Raw genomic sequence first — 18,899 nt, forward strand, 5'->3', positions numbered from 1 at the left:
TTGGATTTCTTCAGGGTCTGTTGTTAGGTCTCCCTTTTCATTTCTGATTTTGTTAATTAGAGTACTTTCCCTATGCCCTCTAGTGAGTCTGGCTAAGGGTTTATCTATCTTGTTGATTTTCTCAAAGAACCAGCTCCTCGATTGGTTGATTCTTTGAATTGTTCTTCTTGTTTCCACTTGGTTGGTTTCACCCCTGAGTTTGATTATTTCTTGCCGTCTACTCCTCTTGGGTGAATTTGCTTCCTTTCGTTCTAGAGCTTTTAGGTGTGTTGTCAAGCTGCTAATGTGTGCTCTCTCTAACTTCTTTTTGGAGACACTCAGAGCTATGAGTTTTCCTCTTAGAAATGCTTTCAGTGTGTCCCATAAGTTTGGGTATGTTGTGGCTTCATTTTCATTAAACTCCAGAAAGTCCTTAATTTCTTTCTTTATTCCTTCCTTGAGCAAGGTATCATTGAGAAGAATGTTGTTCAGTTTCCACGTGTGTGTTGGCTTTCTATTATTTATTTTGTTATTGAAGATCAGTCTTAGTCCATGGTGATCTGATAGGGTGCATGGGACAATTTCAATATTTTGAAAAATTGAAAATTGTTTTCCAGCCTTTCATTCTGAGGTAGTGTCTATCTTTTTCTCTGAGATGAGTTTCCTGTAAGCATCAAAATGTTGGGTCCTGTTTCTGTAGCCAGCCTGTTAGTCTATGTCTTTTTATTGGGGAGTTGAGTCCATTGATATTAAGAGATATTAGGGAGAAGTAATTGTTGCTTCCTTTTATTTTTGTTGTTAGAGTTGGTGTTCTGTTTTTGTGGCTGTCTTCTTTTAGGTTTGTTGAGGGATTACCTTCTTGCTTTTTCTAGGACATGGTTTCCGTCCTTGTATTGGTTTTTTTTCTTTGAAGTGCTGGATTCGTGGAAAGATAATGTGTGAATTTGGTTTTATCGTGGAATACTTTGGTTTCTCCATCTATGGTAATTGAGAGTTTGGCTGGGTATAGTAGCCTGGGCTGGAAATTGTGTTCTCTTAGTTTCTGTATAACATCTATCCAGGTCCTTCTGGCTTTCATAGTCTCTGGTGAAAAATCCGTTGTAATTCTGATAGGCTTGCCTTTATATGTTACTTGATCTTTTTCCCTTACTGCTTTTAGTATTCTATCTTTATTTAGAGCATTTGTTGTTCTGATTATTATGTGTCGGAAGGAATTTCTTTTCTGGTCCAGTCTATTTGGAGTTCTGTAAGCTTCTTGTATGTTCATGGGCATCTCTTTCTTTAGGTTTGGGAAGTTTTCTTCTATAATTTTGTTGAATATATTTGCTGGTCCTTTGAGTTGAAAATCTTCATTCTCATCTACTCCTATTATCCGTAGGTTTGGTCTTCTTATTTTGTCCTGGATTTCCTGGATATTTTGAGTTAGGATCCTTTTGATTTTTGTATTTTCTTTGATTGTCGTGCCAATGTTCTCTATGGAGTCTTCTGCACCTGAGATTCTCTCTTCCATCTCTTGTATTCTGTTGCTGATGCTCGTATCTATGGTTCCAGATTTCTTTCCTAGTGCTTCTATCTCCAGTGTTGCCTCAATTTGGGTTTTCTTCATTGTTTCTACTTCCCTTTTTAGGTCTTGGATGGTTTTATTCAATTCCATCACCTGTTTGGTCTGGTTTTCCTGCAATTCTTTAATGGATTTTTGTGCTTCCTCTTTAATGTCTTCTACCTGTTTAGTAGTGTTCTCCTGCAATTCTTTAAGGGATTTTTGTGCTTCCTCTTTAATGTCTTCTACCTGTTTAGTAGTGTTCTCCTGCAATTCTTTAAGGGATTTTTGTGCTTCCTCTTTAATGTCTTCTACCTGTTTACCAGTGTTCTTTTGTATTTCTTTAAGTGTGTTATTAAAGTCCTTCTTGATGTCCTCTACCATCATCATGAGATATGCTTTTAGAACTGGGTCTAGCTTTTCCGGTGTGTTGGGGTGCCCTGGACTGGGCGAAGTTGGAGTGCTGGGTTCTGATGATGGTGAGTGGTCTTGGTTTCTGTTAGTAAGATTCTTACCTTTACCTTTCGCCATCTGGTAATCTCTGGGATTAGTTGTTATTGTTGTCACTGTTTAAAGATTGGAGCAGACTCTGTGTTCCACTCACCAGAAGTCTCAAAATCCTGTGGCGGGTGTCCTGGGTAGCTGGTGGGTGTCAGCAGACCCTGCGCTCTAGCTACCCAGGTGCTGGTCAGACCCGAAGAGGCTTGTGGTCCTACTCAGGCCGGTTTTCTGCTTCCCTAACTAATGCAGTCTCAGGTCCCGCGCGCAATTGGATTGGAGCAGAAGCTGTGTTCCACTCACCAGAAGTCTTAAGATCCTGTGGTGGGTGTTGTGGGTAGCTGGCGAGTGTCAGCTGACCCTGTGCCCTAGCTACGCCGGTGCTGGTCTAGTCTATGTCTTTTTATTGGGATATTGAGTCCATTGATATTAGGAGTTATTAAGGAAAAGTCATTGTTGCTTCCTGTTATTTTTCTTGTTAGAGTTGGAGTTTTGTTCGTGTGGCTATCTTGATTTAGGTTTGTTGAAAGATTACTTTCTTGCCTTTTCTAGGGTGTAGTTTCCTTCCTTGCATTGGAGTTTTCCCTTTATTATCCTTTGAAGGGTTGGATTTGTAGAAAGATATTGTATAAATTTGGTTTTGTTATGGAATACCTTGGTTTCTCCATCTATGGTAATTGAATGTTTTGCTCAGTATAGTAGCCTGGGCTGGCATTTGTGTTCTCTTAGGGTCTGTATGACATCTGCTCAGGATCTTCTGGCTTTCATAGTCTCTGGGGGAGAAGTCAGGTGTAATTCTGATAGGTCTGCCTTTATATATTACTTGACATTTTTTACTTACTGCTTTTTTTTAATGTGCAAAATGGAAGGATTTTATTGTGTGATACTAAATAAGAAACCATATTTACATCTGCCAGCCCCGCCAGGAAATGTGAGTCAGTACTACTGATTCACATATTCATTTTGAATTAATGGAGGATGTTTTTGACTGCACTTTTCAATATAGTCAGCAATGATTTGAATTAGCATGTTCTCTTAAACTTCTGTATTGAATCACAAATAAGGTGTAGTTTATTCATGGAACTAGATCTGAAGAAGCTGACAATCTTTCCAGTCATCTCCCATCTCTGCTATTTCTTCTGACTCCATCTGCCTCCCTCCATCACCGTGCTGGATTCTTCTCATCTTCTACATCCTTTCCCGAGGAATCTCGAGGCAAGGATGTCTGTTCCTGTGAAAGAATATGGATGATCCCAGTTCCCCCAACTCCATTCTGTCCTCTTGAAATGTATTTCATTTTCCAGAATAAGTCAAAACACTACTAGGATTTCAAGAACCTAAATTCCGTCTTCCTTGCATCACAAACTACAGATAACTCCATTGTGTGTTCTGTAGACACCCATTTTAACTATAAGACTTTCTATTTGCCTGGTCTTGTGTCATTTATCTTCACTGTTGTCCTGGAATTTATATAAGGCAGGTATACTTTTATAGAAATTTCAATTTCAGAGAGATCAAACAATATGGGCAATAACCCACAGGTATAACATGTCAGAATGAGCCAAACTCATCTCACGTCATTTATGATTCTATTAATGGAATGTGCCATGTTCCAGAGTTTAAGTGAATGAGTCAGTAACTTTCTAGGTCCCTTCAGGGATTTATGCTATACTTCTACTGGTTATTTTTTCTCCTGGAATGAAAACAGGTATAAATGTTTGGTTATCAAATTGGATTCTCTTATTTTAGCTGTTCATTCATATTTCTCTCATTTCTAAATTAAAGAAGTTATTTGTTCAAATAGTCTTAAGTATTGCCCCTCTCTTAGAAAGCTTTTCAAGTTACCTATTTCTATTTGTCAAAAGAGAGACAGCTAGCATGTCAGATACCACTAATTCTTCTACAAAATTATTTCATATTTAAAACCAATTAAAAACATTAAAAAACCCTCATGGATTTTTCATCTCTAGAGTCATAATATATATTTGTCTTTCCTTTCACTCAGTTTCTTCTCTTTCTTCACTTGGGAAAAACAGTCAGTGTCTCCCTGCTGATTATCTGTTTCCAACACAATGCCAGTTTTATAAGAGTCAGGAGGACTCTTGCTTTCAGTGTCTACTACAAAGAAAAAACAAACCTAAACTGGAAAGTGAAATTTAATATTGACTCATTTAGGCCACATGATCAATACTGCTAACATACACCCAGGAAATACACATATATAAAATTTAAAAAATTATATGAACAATCCTGAAGAGGCCAAAGAGCTTTCAACGTTATGGCCCCTTAACTCACAGTAACTTGTATAATATAATATATGAAAAATAAGGGCACAGAAATTGGGAGCACACATAGGAAGTTGTTTTGTGATTTTCTTAATTTTGATTGTATTGTTTTCCTGTCTTCTGGAGGTAAGATTTTGATTTCAAAAGTAACAAAATATTTGAGAAGGGAATTTACATCCTGCAGTTTCAAATGGTATACTTGGGCAATTTTCTCAGCAGTCCATGTTTCTGGAGAGAGTTTATGGTTATTGAGAAGGGTCAATGCCTCTACAACAGTAATCTTGCCTTTGGGAATGTCCATGATATACTTTTATTTCTTCATTTTTTTATTAGATATTTTCTTTATTTACATTTCAAATGTTATCCTCTCTCCTAGTTTCCTCTTCAAAAATCTCTTACACTCTGCTCCCTTTCCCTGTTCCCCAACCCATCCACTCCTATTCCTGGTCCTGGCATTCCCCTATACTGGAGCATAGAGCCTTCACAGGACCAAGGGCCTCTCCTCCCATTGATTACTGACTAGGACATCCTTTGCTACAAATATAGCTAGAACCACAAGTTTCACCATATGTTTTCTTTGATAGGTGGTATAGTTCCAAGGAGCTCTGGGGGTACATATGGGAGCTCTGGTTAGTTTGATATTCCCTCTATGGGGGCTTCAGTCCCCTTCAGCTCCCTGGGTATCTCTCTGGCTCCTTCATTGGGGACCTTGTGCTCCGTCCAATGGCTGACTGTGAGCATCCACTTCTGTATTTACCAGGCACTGGAAGAGCCTCGCAGGCGACAGCTATATCAGGCTCCTGTCAGTAGGCTCTTGTTGGCATCTGCCTCGTGTCTGGGTTTGGTGGTTGTTTATGGGGTAGATCCCCAAGTGGGGCAGTCACTGAATGGTCATTCCTTCAGGCTCTGCTCCAAACTTTGTCTCTGTAACTCCTTTAATAGGCATTTTGTTCCCCATTCTAAGAAGGAATGAAGTATCCACACTTTGGTCTTCCTTCTTCTTGAGTTTCATGTGTTTTACAAATTATATCTTAGGTATTCTGTTTCTAGGCTAATATCCACTTATCAGTGAGTGCATATCATGTGTGTTCTTTTGTGATTGGGTTACCTCACTCAGAATGATATCTTCCAGATCCAGCCATTTGCCTAAGAATTTCATGAATTCATTGTTTTAAATAACTGAATAGTACTCCATTGTGTAAATGTACCACATATTCTGTATCCATTCTTCTGTTGAGGGACATCTGGGTTCTTTCTAGCTTCTGGCTATTATAAATAAGGCTGCTAGTTCATGATATTCTTATCAAAGTGATCTCCTATCGGCAGCCTTAATTCCTTTGGTTCTTGTTGTGGTTCAACTTTTACTGGCAAGGAAGGCACCGGATCTTTGGACTTGACATATATATCTCTTAGCAATGACAGAAGCTTGTTATCCTTTCTAGAAAAAGCTTCTTTGATTTCTGGATACTGACTCAGGTGCTCCTGCAGGAGGCCATAGGTGGAAGGGTGCTTGGGTGCCATCGAGTGCTTCTTCTTGCTCATCTCCCACTCTGCTCACTTCACCACATTGGAGTTCCTGAAGGCATGGGTCACACGAGCCCCCATCTCTAAATCATGATGCCCTTAGTTCACTATGCGTGTGGGGAAGACACCAGCACCAATGACCTCGCCCCTTACTGCCTTTAACATTCTCTCTTTGTTTTGTGCATTTGGTGTTTTGATTATTATGTGACAGGAGGAATTACTTTTCTGGTCTAAACTATTTGGAGTTCTGTAGGCTTCTTGTATGTTCATGGGCATCTCTTTCTTTAGGTTGCGAAAGTTTTCTTCTATAATTTTTTGGAAGATATTTACTGGCCCTTTAAATTGGAAATCTCCCTTCTTGTCTATACCTATTATCCTTAGGTTTGGACTTCTCATTGTGTCCTGGATTTCCTGGATGTTTTGGGTTAAGATCTTTTTGCATTTCACATTTTCTTTGATTGTTGTGTCAATGTTTTCTATGGTATCTTCTGCACCTGACATTCTCCCTTCTATCTCTTGTATTCTGTTTGTTATGCTTGCATCTATGGCTCCTGACTTTTTCCTAGGTTTTTTATTTTCAGAGTGGTCTCCCTTTGTGATTTCTTTATTGTTTATACTTCCATTTTTAGATCCTGGATGGTTTTGTTCAATTCTTTCACTTGTTCAGATGTATTCTCCTGTATTTCTTTAAGGGAGTTATTTATGTCCTTCTTATTGTCCTCCATCTTCATCCTCATCATGAGAAGTGACCTTAAATCCATATCTTGCTTTTCTGGTGTGATGTTGTATCCAGGACTTGCTATGATGGGAGAGTTGTGTTCTGATGATGCCAAGTAACTTTGGTTTCTGTTGCTTCTGTTCTTATGCTTGCCTCCCGCCATCTGATTATCTCAAGTGCTCCCAGCCCTTGATATATCTGATTGGAGCCTGTCCTTCCTGTAATCCCAGTTGAGTCAGAACTTCTCAGAGTCCAGCTTTCTTTGTGATCCTGTGATTCTGGGATCCTGTGATGCTGAGATTCTGGTTATGTCAGAGTTCTTGGCAGTCAAGCTTCCTCTGAGACCCTGAGATCCTGGTGTGACAAAGCTTCTGGGATCTTGGGATCCTGGGATCCTGGAAGTGGTACCTCCTCTGGGGACTGTGGGGCTGTCCACTGAGTTGGAAACCAAGGTAGACCAGCACCAACCAGAAGGAACCCGAGCCACTGCTCAGTCAGAGTTTTTGTGTCTCTGCTCCAGCTGGCCCCAGGCATCCCCGGTTCTGTTGGAACAGATGTTGTGTTCCACTCACCAGTGAACCTAAGATCCTGGGTGTGCTAGAGCACCTGGGGACGGGGTGGAGAGTCCTCTGGGGATGGTGGGACTGTCTGCCGAGTTTAGGCGCAAGGTGGCCTGGTGCTGGCGCTAACTGGAAGGAACACTTAAAAACATATTCTTAAATTCTAAATAACAACAACAAAATTCAAAACAACTTAAGATTATTTATGAAACTATTTTTAGTCTTCTCTCATATCAGAGATTTAAAAAGGAATAAATATTACCTGAGTATTCAGGAAATGCAGGCATGCAGACTCCAAAACTATAGAAATGACAGGGAAATCTGGCTGCCTGGATACTTCCCCTATTTCCTTCAGCATTCTGGCCCAGAATATCTAACAGAGCTTTTGTGAATCAGGACATATGAAGAACTTGTCTACCTTGTCCTTGCAAAGTTGGCAGTTGACTTCCCTGTGTCTTGCTTGTCAGTTTTTAAAATATTCTATCTGCAGTTGGGCAGTTTCTTGTCCAGTGGCTAGCTTTCAACATATAAAGCAAACTCCATAGGAGGTTCTTTGATGCCTATCATCTTTGAAGTAGAATGGGTGTGCTGCCATTATCTCACTCTCATTGTCAAAAGGCCTTTTATTATTGAAACATCTTTAAAATGTCATATTCTGTACATCTCTGACGTTTTTGGAGACTATCGATCCACCTATCATCTACGTATGCATGTATGTATGTATGTATGTATGTATGTATGTATGTATGTATCTATCTATCTATCTATCTATCTATCTACCTATCTATCTATCTATCTATCTATCTATCTATCTATCTATCTATCTATCTATCTATCTATCTACTGTATATCCAAATAGCAAAATGTTGCTTGTTTTTAGCTATTTACATTTTGTCAACCCTGGAAACATATTTCTGTAATTAACTCGTGTATCTAACATGACCATGAGTTTGATTGTCTGACTATTAACTTTCATTTAAAATTATCCTAAACAGCTTGTAATTGAAGCTTTTTAAAAGGACTAGAACTTAATATTGCATTTTAAAGAATTACATAAGTATAATACCTTAAAAAGAGTATGTTATCACCAAAATGGCTTTAATATTGTCAATATACAAATATTTATAGCAATGTAACCAAATTTAACCTAAATTTTATATCAATACACAATAATGTATTACCAATATAAGATTTTTGCCTAACAGTTGTTCTGAGTTTAAGAGTAGATTCAATAATCTACCCTTCACTACTATTATTTCTTTATTGCTTCTATATCCCCCGTTTTTCTTCTCATCCCTTCTTTTTCCTCTCCAATCTAACCCTAGGTGGGAGAGAAAGAAGGATAGAGGAAAGAAAAAGAAAGAGAAACAGAAATCCCTGAATCTAACATTCCTAACTTTGCTTTCTCCTTGATCAAGACCATAACAAATTGTAACCACTTCCCTTAAACATGGACAAACATCCATCATCCATTGAGTGACCAATGCCCATCTTTTTCACCTCTTGGGAATGGAGTTATCAGTCTCTTAAAATTTCTTACTGCTGACTTGGGGTATCAGTTTCCTTTCAGGGGCCCCCTAAAATGGGATATTAGTCAGTCTATATGCTAGTATAGCATTTGCTGTCCAGTCTCTGCATGTTGAGAAAGTTCAGGGCTAAAATGAAGTCCTGGCTGGAAAAGGTTTTGATGCTAGAAGATATAATCCTCTAAGCTACTCTGCCTATTTCCTGGTCAAAAGCCCCATAATATTTGTATTTAGGACTTTCCATGCTCTAAATGAACTCTCATAATGTCTTCTCTCTTCCTTCCTGGCTGAATCTTCTTACTCTTCTCTCTCTCACCTGCCCCTGGTTGGTGGATGACCCACTCTTTTCTCTCTTCTGCCCAGCTATTGGCTGATTTGAAACAGTCCCAGATACAGATTTCTGAGAAAAAGGTATTGAGTTAGTCTGAGAAAGGATCACCTGGGATTCTTATCTTCTGTGGTGTCTAGTTCTTTTGCTCTGTAAACATATAAACTCTCAGAAGTAACATAAATTTTTACAATATCATATATGGGAAATATGTGGTGTGCACAATTCAATTAAAGATGACTTTTTGCTTTTTGTTTGATCAGGTAAGGCATCTTTATTGATAAGTTAGTTTGGATTGTATAACCAAACTTTAATATAAGTCTTTACTTATCCAATTTGAAAGGATAGCATGATAAGTCTTTGATGATTCTGTAACCAACAAGATTTATTGGCTATGCATAGCTGATGTTCTGACTGAGACACTTTCATGTCTCAGCTAATTTCAGAGTCCTTTCCACGTAGAGGGAATCAGTGTCCATTTTACCTGTTTTTTCCTTCTTCTTGATTTAAACTTATTAGTTTTCTTTCTTATGGTTGTCTATATTCAGGATTTAATTTTTTAATTTGACCCTTGGTCCTATGTATTCAATACATTTTAGATTTTGTTTTATTTGAGACATTTCCTAGGTACTGTATAAATACCTTTTGAAGTGGCCAAGTTGGAGTCCATGAATTTTGTAAAACTGTTATATTTTCTCCTATATCCATTAAGACTTTTGTAATTTTAATTTTGGTCTCTTATCTTTTATAGAAGTTTGCCAAAATATCTGGGGTTTTCTTGGTATATTTAGAATCTCTGTTTTATCCATTGAAGCTGCCCTGGCTTTGATATCTGGGTTATTAACATTTATACCCAGAGCAGTGTTGTTTAATTGTTCTGTGAGTGATTTTTCCCACTGTTGACCTGAAATGACCTATTTGAATTTGATATTTGTGCATCTTAGGGTATTTTCTGCCAAGGAGTTACCTTGTCTGTTACTTGTTGATCTACATTCATTAGTTCAGTGTTGGCCTTTGCCATGTCTTCTGAATATTCCAGAAGGCTTGGCCTTCTTTTTGCATTTTCTCTAGGAAAAACATTTCTTTTTCTAGAAATTCCTTATGTACAGTCCTCAGATGATCTCATTCAATGAAGCTTTTATCTGTTACTTCCACATCTGCATTTTAGAGGAAATTTTCTTCATGAATTATTATTATTATAGAATATTTTATCCTTAGGAACTATTTGTCTACAGTCCTTAAGGGAATGACCTGATTTTTCACAGCCATCACAATGGATATTTTGTGATTTGTATCTCTTGTAATTGTTTTCACAACCAAAATTGAGCTATGAGCATTAAACTCTATGTTTTCAGTAGTTTTAATCCATTGATAGAGAGGTACAGATATGGGTAGAGAAATTGTAATTGAATATTTAGCTTTGGGAAAGGCTAATGTTGAATGCAAAATAACTTTTAACATCCAGAGCTCTATTTAGGGATGTAGTCAACTTCTGTAAAAAACCAGTGAACGATTCATTTGAACCACGTGTTATTTTTGTAAATGACTTGGCTCATTCCTGTTGTTCAACCTTGTCCCAAACATTTAAACTATCATCAAACATTGTTTTAGGACAGCATCATCAAGGGCAATCTATGCTCTCAATTCAGAATATAGACTTTCACCTTGTAACTTCACCTAGTAACTTGACAATGCCTCTAGTCCTATTTCATAGCTCCGTGACTGAAGTCTCATCTTTCCAACATATTAGCAATTGTAATTGAGGGTCAAACTCTAAGATGGCTGTATCAAATCCCTCCAATCTTTTGGGACCATACAATTTTACATGGCCCAAGTATTAAGAATCTGTTTTGACAAATGGTTAATGTAAGTCATAGGACATTATTGCTTCCTTAAATCTTTTTAAATCGTGTGTCTCTATGCATTGCCATTTGAGTTCTTGATAACCCTTTGGATTTCTCTCATCTCCTTCTAATTCCCTTACTAAGAATGGGAAAATCAGTTTAGTTTTTAAAAAGCAGATATAGACTGCCTTTTTGTAATCTTTTTATAAGGTGGTGCTATAGGTTATGACCTTCCTCCTCTGTCTCAATCTCAGTATCTTCTTTAATTATATATATAGTCTATATATTCTAATTTTCTTTTTAAGGTTTGTCTCCAATTTTCACCTTTTTATTTTTCTCTTTATATCTCTATCATCTCAGTAACTTCTTTCTTCTTATTTATAAATTGTAGGCATATTTTTTTCTTCACTGTGTAAAGATTATCCTTGTGTTATTCAAATGTTGATTTCTCTGCCTTCATATCTTGTTTCAATCTAAACATGGAATTATAATGCTTATGGCAGGAATCTTCTGTTTTATGTTTGTGTAAACAATTCTTTCCATTTATTCTCTGGATTGTCAATGAAATGTGGTCATCCAATAGCTGGGCAGAAGAGAGAAGAATGGGTAATTCACCGTACAGGGAAGGGGGAGAGAGAGAAAAGAATAAGAAGATTCAGCCAGGAAGCAAGAGAGAAGACATCATGAGAGTTCATTTGGAGCACGGGAAGTCCTCAATGCAAATATTATGGGGCTTTTGACCAGGATATAGGCAGATTATCTTAGAGGATTAGAATAAATCAACAACTGCCCAGGCATTGAGGTAATGCTTGATTAAATAAATCTTGATTTCTCTGTGTTGTTATTAGAGAATTGGCTAGGATAAATTAAAAACAGCCACTGTATTAATTTACTGTATAGATTTATATAATTTTTCTTCTAATTTTTGACTCCATTTTTCATTTTTCTCTTTTTATTGTTTCTCCAAAGTCCTTTCCTTTAGAAGGCATAAGACTTCATCATGGTTATCAGGATTAAAATGATTACCAATGCAATAGTAATCATAATTGGTAGTTCTCATTTCCAATTAGATCATTTATCTCTTTCTCTTATGTTTCTATCCTTAAGTCTTTTAAAACTACATTATGTATAGTCCAAAAGGTCTGGGTCAGTGTTCCTCTCATCTTTATAGTTCTCATATCTTTAATTTTTCTCTAAGGTCTTCATTTTACTGATTTAAAACTCTTTTGTATGATTATTTATACCCAATTTCTTTTTTCTTTAATTGTTTATAATTTTAATAACTTATCAGTTCAAAAGTCTGAGGCTTTTATTTTGGATCTGGCTTCTGTTGCCTGCAGCCATTATTTGCCATGAAGGACAAGACTTACAGGGCTAAACCTCCTGCAAGTGACGACCAGACAAGGAGAGTAAGTCATGCCATACTGTGAGTCATTTGCCAGCTTCTTAGTGGCATCTGCAGTGACTGGCCCAACAAACTGCAGTCTATAGCCTCTGTGAGTGCCTGGACTTGCCCAAAATACTGATGCACAGCTCTGGCACTTGATTGCTGAGCTAACTGTTCACAGACCTGATTAAAGTATCTGGCATCCAGCTGCTGGCCTTGTTGTATAACAGCCAAACTAGGCCTTTCCCGTTTGGCACCAGATAGCAAACCACCTTCCACCCTGGACTTCTCAGGCTGTAAGCCTGGATTCTGTGCCCCACATTGGGCACCATTTGAAATGAGCTTTCTACCTGGCCTCTTTGTTCCCTGAAATAATGACCCCGAGACCAAATTATTTCTGAATAACTGCCTAGGACAAAAGCTTTTGTATGTTCCCTGACTAGTTCATAATTTTATTATCAGTTTATTCTAGTATAAGTCATGCCATGTGATTGGTTACCTCTCCTCAGCTTCATGAGACTGTCCCCTTTAGCATTCAGGGAAAAATCTCCTGCACCTATTTCCCAGAATTATCTCTCTCTGTTGGATGTCCCATCTTCTAATCCTCCCTAAGCTCATTAGATATAGTGTTTTTATCGACAGGTGATAATGCCAAACAGTATGCAAATTTTTTCAAACATGAAAGATGCAAGATCGAGTGGTCATGGTATTTTATACTCTGGTTTCAGAAAGCCATGTAATGCTTAGCAAGGACACAATCCTTTTAATGAGGCCATTAAAGACACAGCATAGAGTTGGGAAGGTAAATTCTAAGCTGCATTGGAGATGCCAGAACCATGGCATATTCTCCAAAGAACACTTTGTACATGGGGCGAAGCCAGCTCAAGAGAGAGAGTCTGTGTGGTAGAGATAGTGGCACTAAGAAGGCAGGAATATGAAACACTTTGGAGCCCAGATAACTTCATCACAAGCCCAAAATGAAGTTGTAAGACTTAGTGATTGCTGTAGTGTGAATTGTTTTAGCTTTTGTTTAATTCTTCATTGGCAATCCCTCATTATTCCCCTTTGGAATGAGTCTGAATCTTTGTTTTGTTTGTTTTTTCTGTTGCTGGGATTAAAATACAGAAAAAAGTAACTTAAGGAAGAAAAGTTTTATTTCAACTCATAGTTTCCAGGTTGCAGTCATCGTTGCCAGGAAGATACAGTACCATGAGCTTGAGATAGCTGGTCACATTTTATCCATAGTTAAGAAACAGAGATCGTAAAAGGCTTGCACAGTTCTCAGATCCTTATCCTCTTTTTATTTAGTTCAGGGTGTAGTCCAAAAAATGGTACCACCCACATTTAGGAGTCATCTCAGTTATCAGCCACCAGTTAACCCAACTGAGACAATCCCTCTTGGGTATGAACAGAGGCCCATCTGCCAGATGCTTCTATATTTTGTCAAAACTAACAACACTAACTATCATAGAATGTTGACTCTGTATTCTTGTATATTGGAACCATGTAACTAATTTTTTTTTTGATATTACAGGTCAGTAGTTCTCAACCTGTGGCTCATGATCCCCCTGGCAAACCTATATATCCAAAACCTTTTACATTACAATTCACCACAGTAGCAAAATTGCAGCTATGAGGTAGCAATGAAAATCATTTTGGCCGGGCGTGGTGGCGCACGCCTTTAATCCCAGCACTCGGGAGGCAGAGGCAAGTGGATTTCTGAGTTCGAGGCCAGCCTGGTCTACAAAGTGAGTTCCAGGACAGCCAGGGCTATACAGAGAAACCCTGTCTCGAAAAACCAAAAAAAAAAAAAAAAAAAAGAAAATCATTTTATGCTTGGAGGGGATCACTTCAGCATGAGGATTTGTACTAAAGGGTTGCAGCATTAGGAATGGCAAGAACCACTGTTACAGGAACTCACTTAAGTCATTTCACTGAACCTCAGAAAAGACTTTGACATTTGGAATTTTGATCAATTTTGCATTTGTTGTCTATAGGTACTAGGATGTTGGATTAAATGTATTAGCATGAGAGGACTATGAGTCCATAGGGACCAGTGGCAGAAGGCTGTGGTTTGAATGTGAAGTGGTTTTGGTCAGCCTATGTGTTTCAGTATTGGTTTCCAGGTGGTGGTATTGTTTGGAAGGAGTGTAGAATCTTTAGGAAGTGGGGTTTTGCTAGAAGTGGCTCAGTGGGATGGCCTTGAACCTTTGTAGTTCAGGACTGCTTCCTGTTTTCTGTTTGCTCACCATCAAGAATCAGAGAGAAATGAATTGCTGAATGCTCACTCTTTCTTCTTCTCATTCAGTCCAGGACCCTGTCCCTGTGAAACAGTATTCTCCACAGAGTGAGCTATCCTACCTCAATTAAACATCTCTGGAAGTGTCTTTTCAGGCACAATCAGAAGTCTTATCTCATAGTTGATTCTAAATTTAGTCAATTTCACAGTCAAGATTAATTACCACAGGTACTTTATCATGGAGTATCTCTAATTTCCCCTACCTATTCCTTGTTGAATTGCTGTTATTCATTTTTCTTACCCAAGAGCTAGAATCATCTCTTGCATTATTACCACCGTTATTTCAAGTAAGTAGCCATCTTTTATATTAATAAAGAATAGCAAAATTAACAGTATAGTGGGGGCAGGAACCATCAGTGAATCCTATGTGCACAAGAACTTAAAAAAATGTTAAAGCCAGACAGAAGGATTTGCAATACCTGAAAGTAAAAGTGAAACAAATACAGAGCTTTTTACCCAGAATACCAAACAGCAGTACTGAAAGTTTCCAGAAATAAAGATACTAGGAAAACCCTGGAAAGGAAAGAGCTAGAATTATAGTGATTGAAACTGGACTAGGAATACTTCAGAACCTCCCTGGAAACTTGCTGGTTGATATCAGGAGGGAAAGAGAGAGAGGGGGGAGAGAGGGGGGGGAGAGAGAGAGAGAGAGAGAGAGAGAGAGAGAGAGAGAGAGAGAGAGAGAGAAGAGAAGAGAAGAGAAGAGGAAGAGAAGAGAAGAGAAGAGAAGAGAAGAGAAGAGAAGAGAAGAGAAGAGAAGAGAAGAGAAGAGAAGAGAGAGAAGAGAAGAGAAGAGAGAGGAGAGAGGAGAGAGGAGAGAGGAGAGAGGAGAGAGGAGAGAGGAGAGAGGAGAGAGGAGAGAGGAGAGAGGAGAGAGGAGAGAGGAGAGAGGAGAGAGGAGAGAGAGAGGAGAGAGGAAGAGAGAAAGCTGGTGCTTCCAGGTCAGCTGAGTAGAACTAAGCTGCAGCTACCCCTTCAGCCAGAGTATTGTGCACAGATGGGAGCAGCTCCTGCACCCTCTCACAGGGAGTCTGCAGTAGTGAAGTGGATGACTCCAGTAATGGGGAGCTCATCGTAAAACATTGACTTTTCAGGATTATGGATCGGTGATGGAGAGTTTTGTGAGGTAACCAGATGGAGGTGTGAAGGTCAACTCTGGTAAAATTCAGTTTGTGTTTGTGGTGTCTGGAATTGTAACAGGTGCTTCTGCCATCTCACACAATTGTGAATTCTTAGCCAATTCCAGTTGAGTGCGTTTGGATTCCATGTTGCAGCTGTTGGAGTGGTGAGTCTTGAAACTGAGCCAGGGCACTTGATGTTGATGCTCATGTCCCTGTACAATGTGATCATCAATTCAAAAGGCTTGAAATGTATCACAGAGAGCCCAGAATTCACCCATTTACTGTGGTGGCTTTTGAATGCTGAAGACTCACAGGCAAGTCTTTTCATTTTTCACTCATACAATCTGTGGTTCTAGAACCAGAAATCTTTCCCAAGTGGCCCTTTGAGTTTGAGCTATCTATCTGCATATTCTGCCATGTCCAAGAGTCCTAATTTCTACCTGTGGGCTGCTGCCCTGGAGCTCCTGGAAGCTCTCTGTGTTCTGAAGAGGTGTGATGGAGCACCAGTGAATTAGTGAACATCCTGTTGTCTTTTCCTTTTCCCAGGTTCTTTGTGTTCAAACTGTCACTGTTTACACTGTGTTAGAGTTGGCAACCCATGACGAACTATAGATGGAATAATGGATCAACATCTCTCATCTCCTTCATAGGAGTGTCATACTTGTTAGGTGAGGGATCAATATTGCCAGAGAGGTGACTAAAAAAAATGTATCCTCTGGAGAGCCTCTGAGAACCGGGGAAAGTTTTCTGGAGTTTCTCTTGCTGCTTCAGTGGCTGCTCACACCAGCAGGTCAATCTGAATATGGGAGATTATGTCATCATCTGCCATGTGGTCAGTGTTCTCCCAGGTGCATTTCTGTGACAAACAATTCTTTTTCTCAGTAGGACCTATAATCTCTCTAATGTGCAGATTTACCTTTAAATCCTTTTAGTAAACTTATTTCAGATGACATTGGGCATTTTAATTCTGTGCTTTTGCTGATTCTTTTATTTCTATATAAAGAATGATCAGTTAAAAAAGGCTGTAGTTAAGTTCATCTTTGCCTACAATTGTCCTGGATTTTCTAGGTAAATGCTGATTCCCATGACAAACACATTTCTGAAATACAGAGGACATGGGGACATATGTATGGAGAAGAGAAAGCCATGTGAAAATGAAGTCAGAGTTGGAAGTATTTTAATAGCTATTATATGTATATTATGTATATGTATATGCTCAATTTGATATATTTTAGAGGTATTTGGGAAATAGTTTATATAGAAACAAACTATATATTTATAGCAATCCTTTCTTACCATTTCTAGCTCTATTTCTCTTTTTTGGATTTGAATTACTGTATATGTCATTTTCTTATCTGGGATAAGTGTTCTCTTATTTCTCTACTCTGCATGATGACTTGTAAATCTGTTAAATTTCTAAATGGTATGATTTCAACAATACATTTTAATATCTCATTTCATATAATTGCTTTAAACATTTACTTTCAAGTGGCTCCCCATAACTAAAAATCATACTTTCTTATTAAACCAATTTCTTGAGAAAGAAAAAGAGACCTCTATTATTAAAGTCCAAAATAGAATTTGATTATTTGACAGCCATGATGTTTTTGTCACAGTAACAAAACTACCCAAGACTGGGCAAGTTTTAAGAAAAAAAATGTTCATTTTGGCTTTAAGTTCTGGGAAGCTAGGGAAGTCAAATAACATGGCAAGAGAATCTGTTTGCTTCTGCACTGGGCTGAATGTTGATAAGTGGAGGAGTACACTCAGGAGACTACCAGTAATCAATAGCAAGAAAGTGAGTACGTGAGGCCAAACTGGCTTTATAAAGCCCACTGTCTTTCCTAGAGAAAAACACACAGATTGGCCATCCAATACCGAAGGCTCAGTCCTGAAAACACACACACAGGTAACAGTACAAGACTGAGGAAGTTGTGTTTAATTATTTAAGAACAGATGCCCATGTAACAATTTTTAGAAGGCCATTATTTTGAAAGAGATCAAAGTGTGTGTGTGTGTGTGTGTGTGTGTGTGTGTGTGTGTGTGTGTGTGTGTGTGGTGGGTTAACATAGGAGGGTTTGGAGTGAGAAAAGTGATGTAATTATACTTTAACTAAAAAGTATTTTAGAACCCTGCTCTCATGGTAACCAATCCAGTTCCAAGAGACCTAATGCACTGCTGCAAGACTGAGGTGAACGTTAGTCACTTAATCACCTTTCACAAGACCTCACCTCATAAAGATTCTTTCACTGCCCTGTGATAGTGGTGCAAGCCTCTAATCCCAGCTCTCAGGAGGCAAAGGCAGATTTATCTCTGTGAGTTTGAGCCAGCCTGGTCTACAAAACGAGTTCCAGGGCAGTTAGAGCTATACAGAGAAACTTTTAATTATTATTAAAATATTATTATTATTATTATTATTATTATTTTATTGGTAACTAAGTTTTCAATATATGAACCTTTGGGGATATGAACAATATCACATGCTTTTTTCAATAAATTGAAAGTAAAAATTTCATGTCCTTTTGTGGATTAAAATGGAAAGTCTAAACACACACAACCCATTCTCCTTGACAACAGTTTATCAGATAATGGTTAGGCTGACATAAATGTTTGACAAATACACTATCAATATTTTCCAGAAGGCATCCCACATAAGTCTCATAAGATTTCAACATGGTAAACATGAATCACTAGCTCATCATTAGAGGATATACTTAAGAGAAATTTGATAGATGTTTGACAGCTTTATCACAAGTCATTGGCCACTTGCATATTAAATATTAAATGGAATTTCCTAATACACACAAACACACACACATATATATCAGGATACTTCCTACAAATACTATTCAATACTGGCATGGGTTTTCTAGATAATACAGGGTAAGGAAAATATGTAAGTTATAAAGGAGAATACAATATATTATTAGATGTGAAAATTTCCAGATAATATAGATTTCTATTTGTAAAATCCCAGCACATCAAGGCAAAAACTAGTAAAGGAAGCAAATAAAAAGGTCCCTTACCAAAATATATGAATAGTCATATATCTTATATAAAGTGGCATTGTGTTTATATATAATCTATTTATATCCTCATGTATACTATATGTTGTGTCTATAGTACTTTAAATACTTAATACAATGTAAATGTTGTATAAATATTTGTTATACTTATCATTCAGAAAAGAGTTACAAGAAAACAATCTACATGATGCTTCAAAAACAATATTTGAAAATTTCAATAGTGATTGATTAATGGATGTTGGCCCAAAGATATAAAAGCTGACT

At 37.9% G+C, this 18,899-nt stretch overlaps 1 protein-coding gene and 2 pseudogenes across 1 annotated transcript in view; 2 read left to right on the forward strand and 1 right to left on the reverse strand.

Annotated features, from left to right (window-relative positions):
* The window catches only part of LOC147000248 (protocadherin alpha-6-like), a 154,285-nt gene that overhangs the window by 82,430 nt on the left and 52,956 nt on the right, over nucleotides 1–18,899 (forward strand). The window lies entirely within an intron of this gene.
* LOC110285080 (NADH dehydrogenase [ubiquinone] 1 alpha subcomplex assembly factor 4 pseudogene) lies at nucleotides 3,990–5,907 on the reverse strand (annotated as a pseudogene).
* Nucleotides 12,155–16,042, forward strand: LOC147000256 (heat shock factor 2-binding protein pseudogene; annotated as a pseudogene).

Source organism: Mus caroli, unplaced genomic scaffold (assembly GCF_978045245.1).
Source record: "Mus caroli unplaced genomic scaffold, Mus_caroli_1 scaffold_19, whole genome shotgun sequence".
In the NCBI taxonomy this organism is placed as follows: Eukaryota; Metazoa; Chordata; class Mammalia; order Rodentia; family Muridae; genus Mus; species Mus caroli.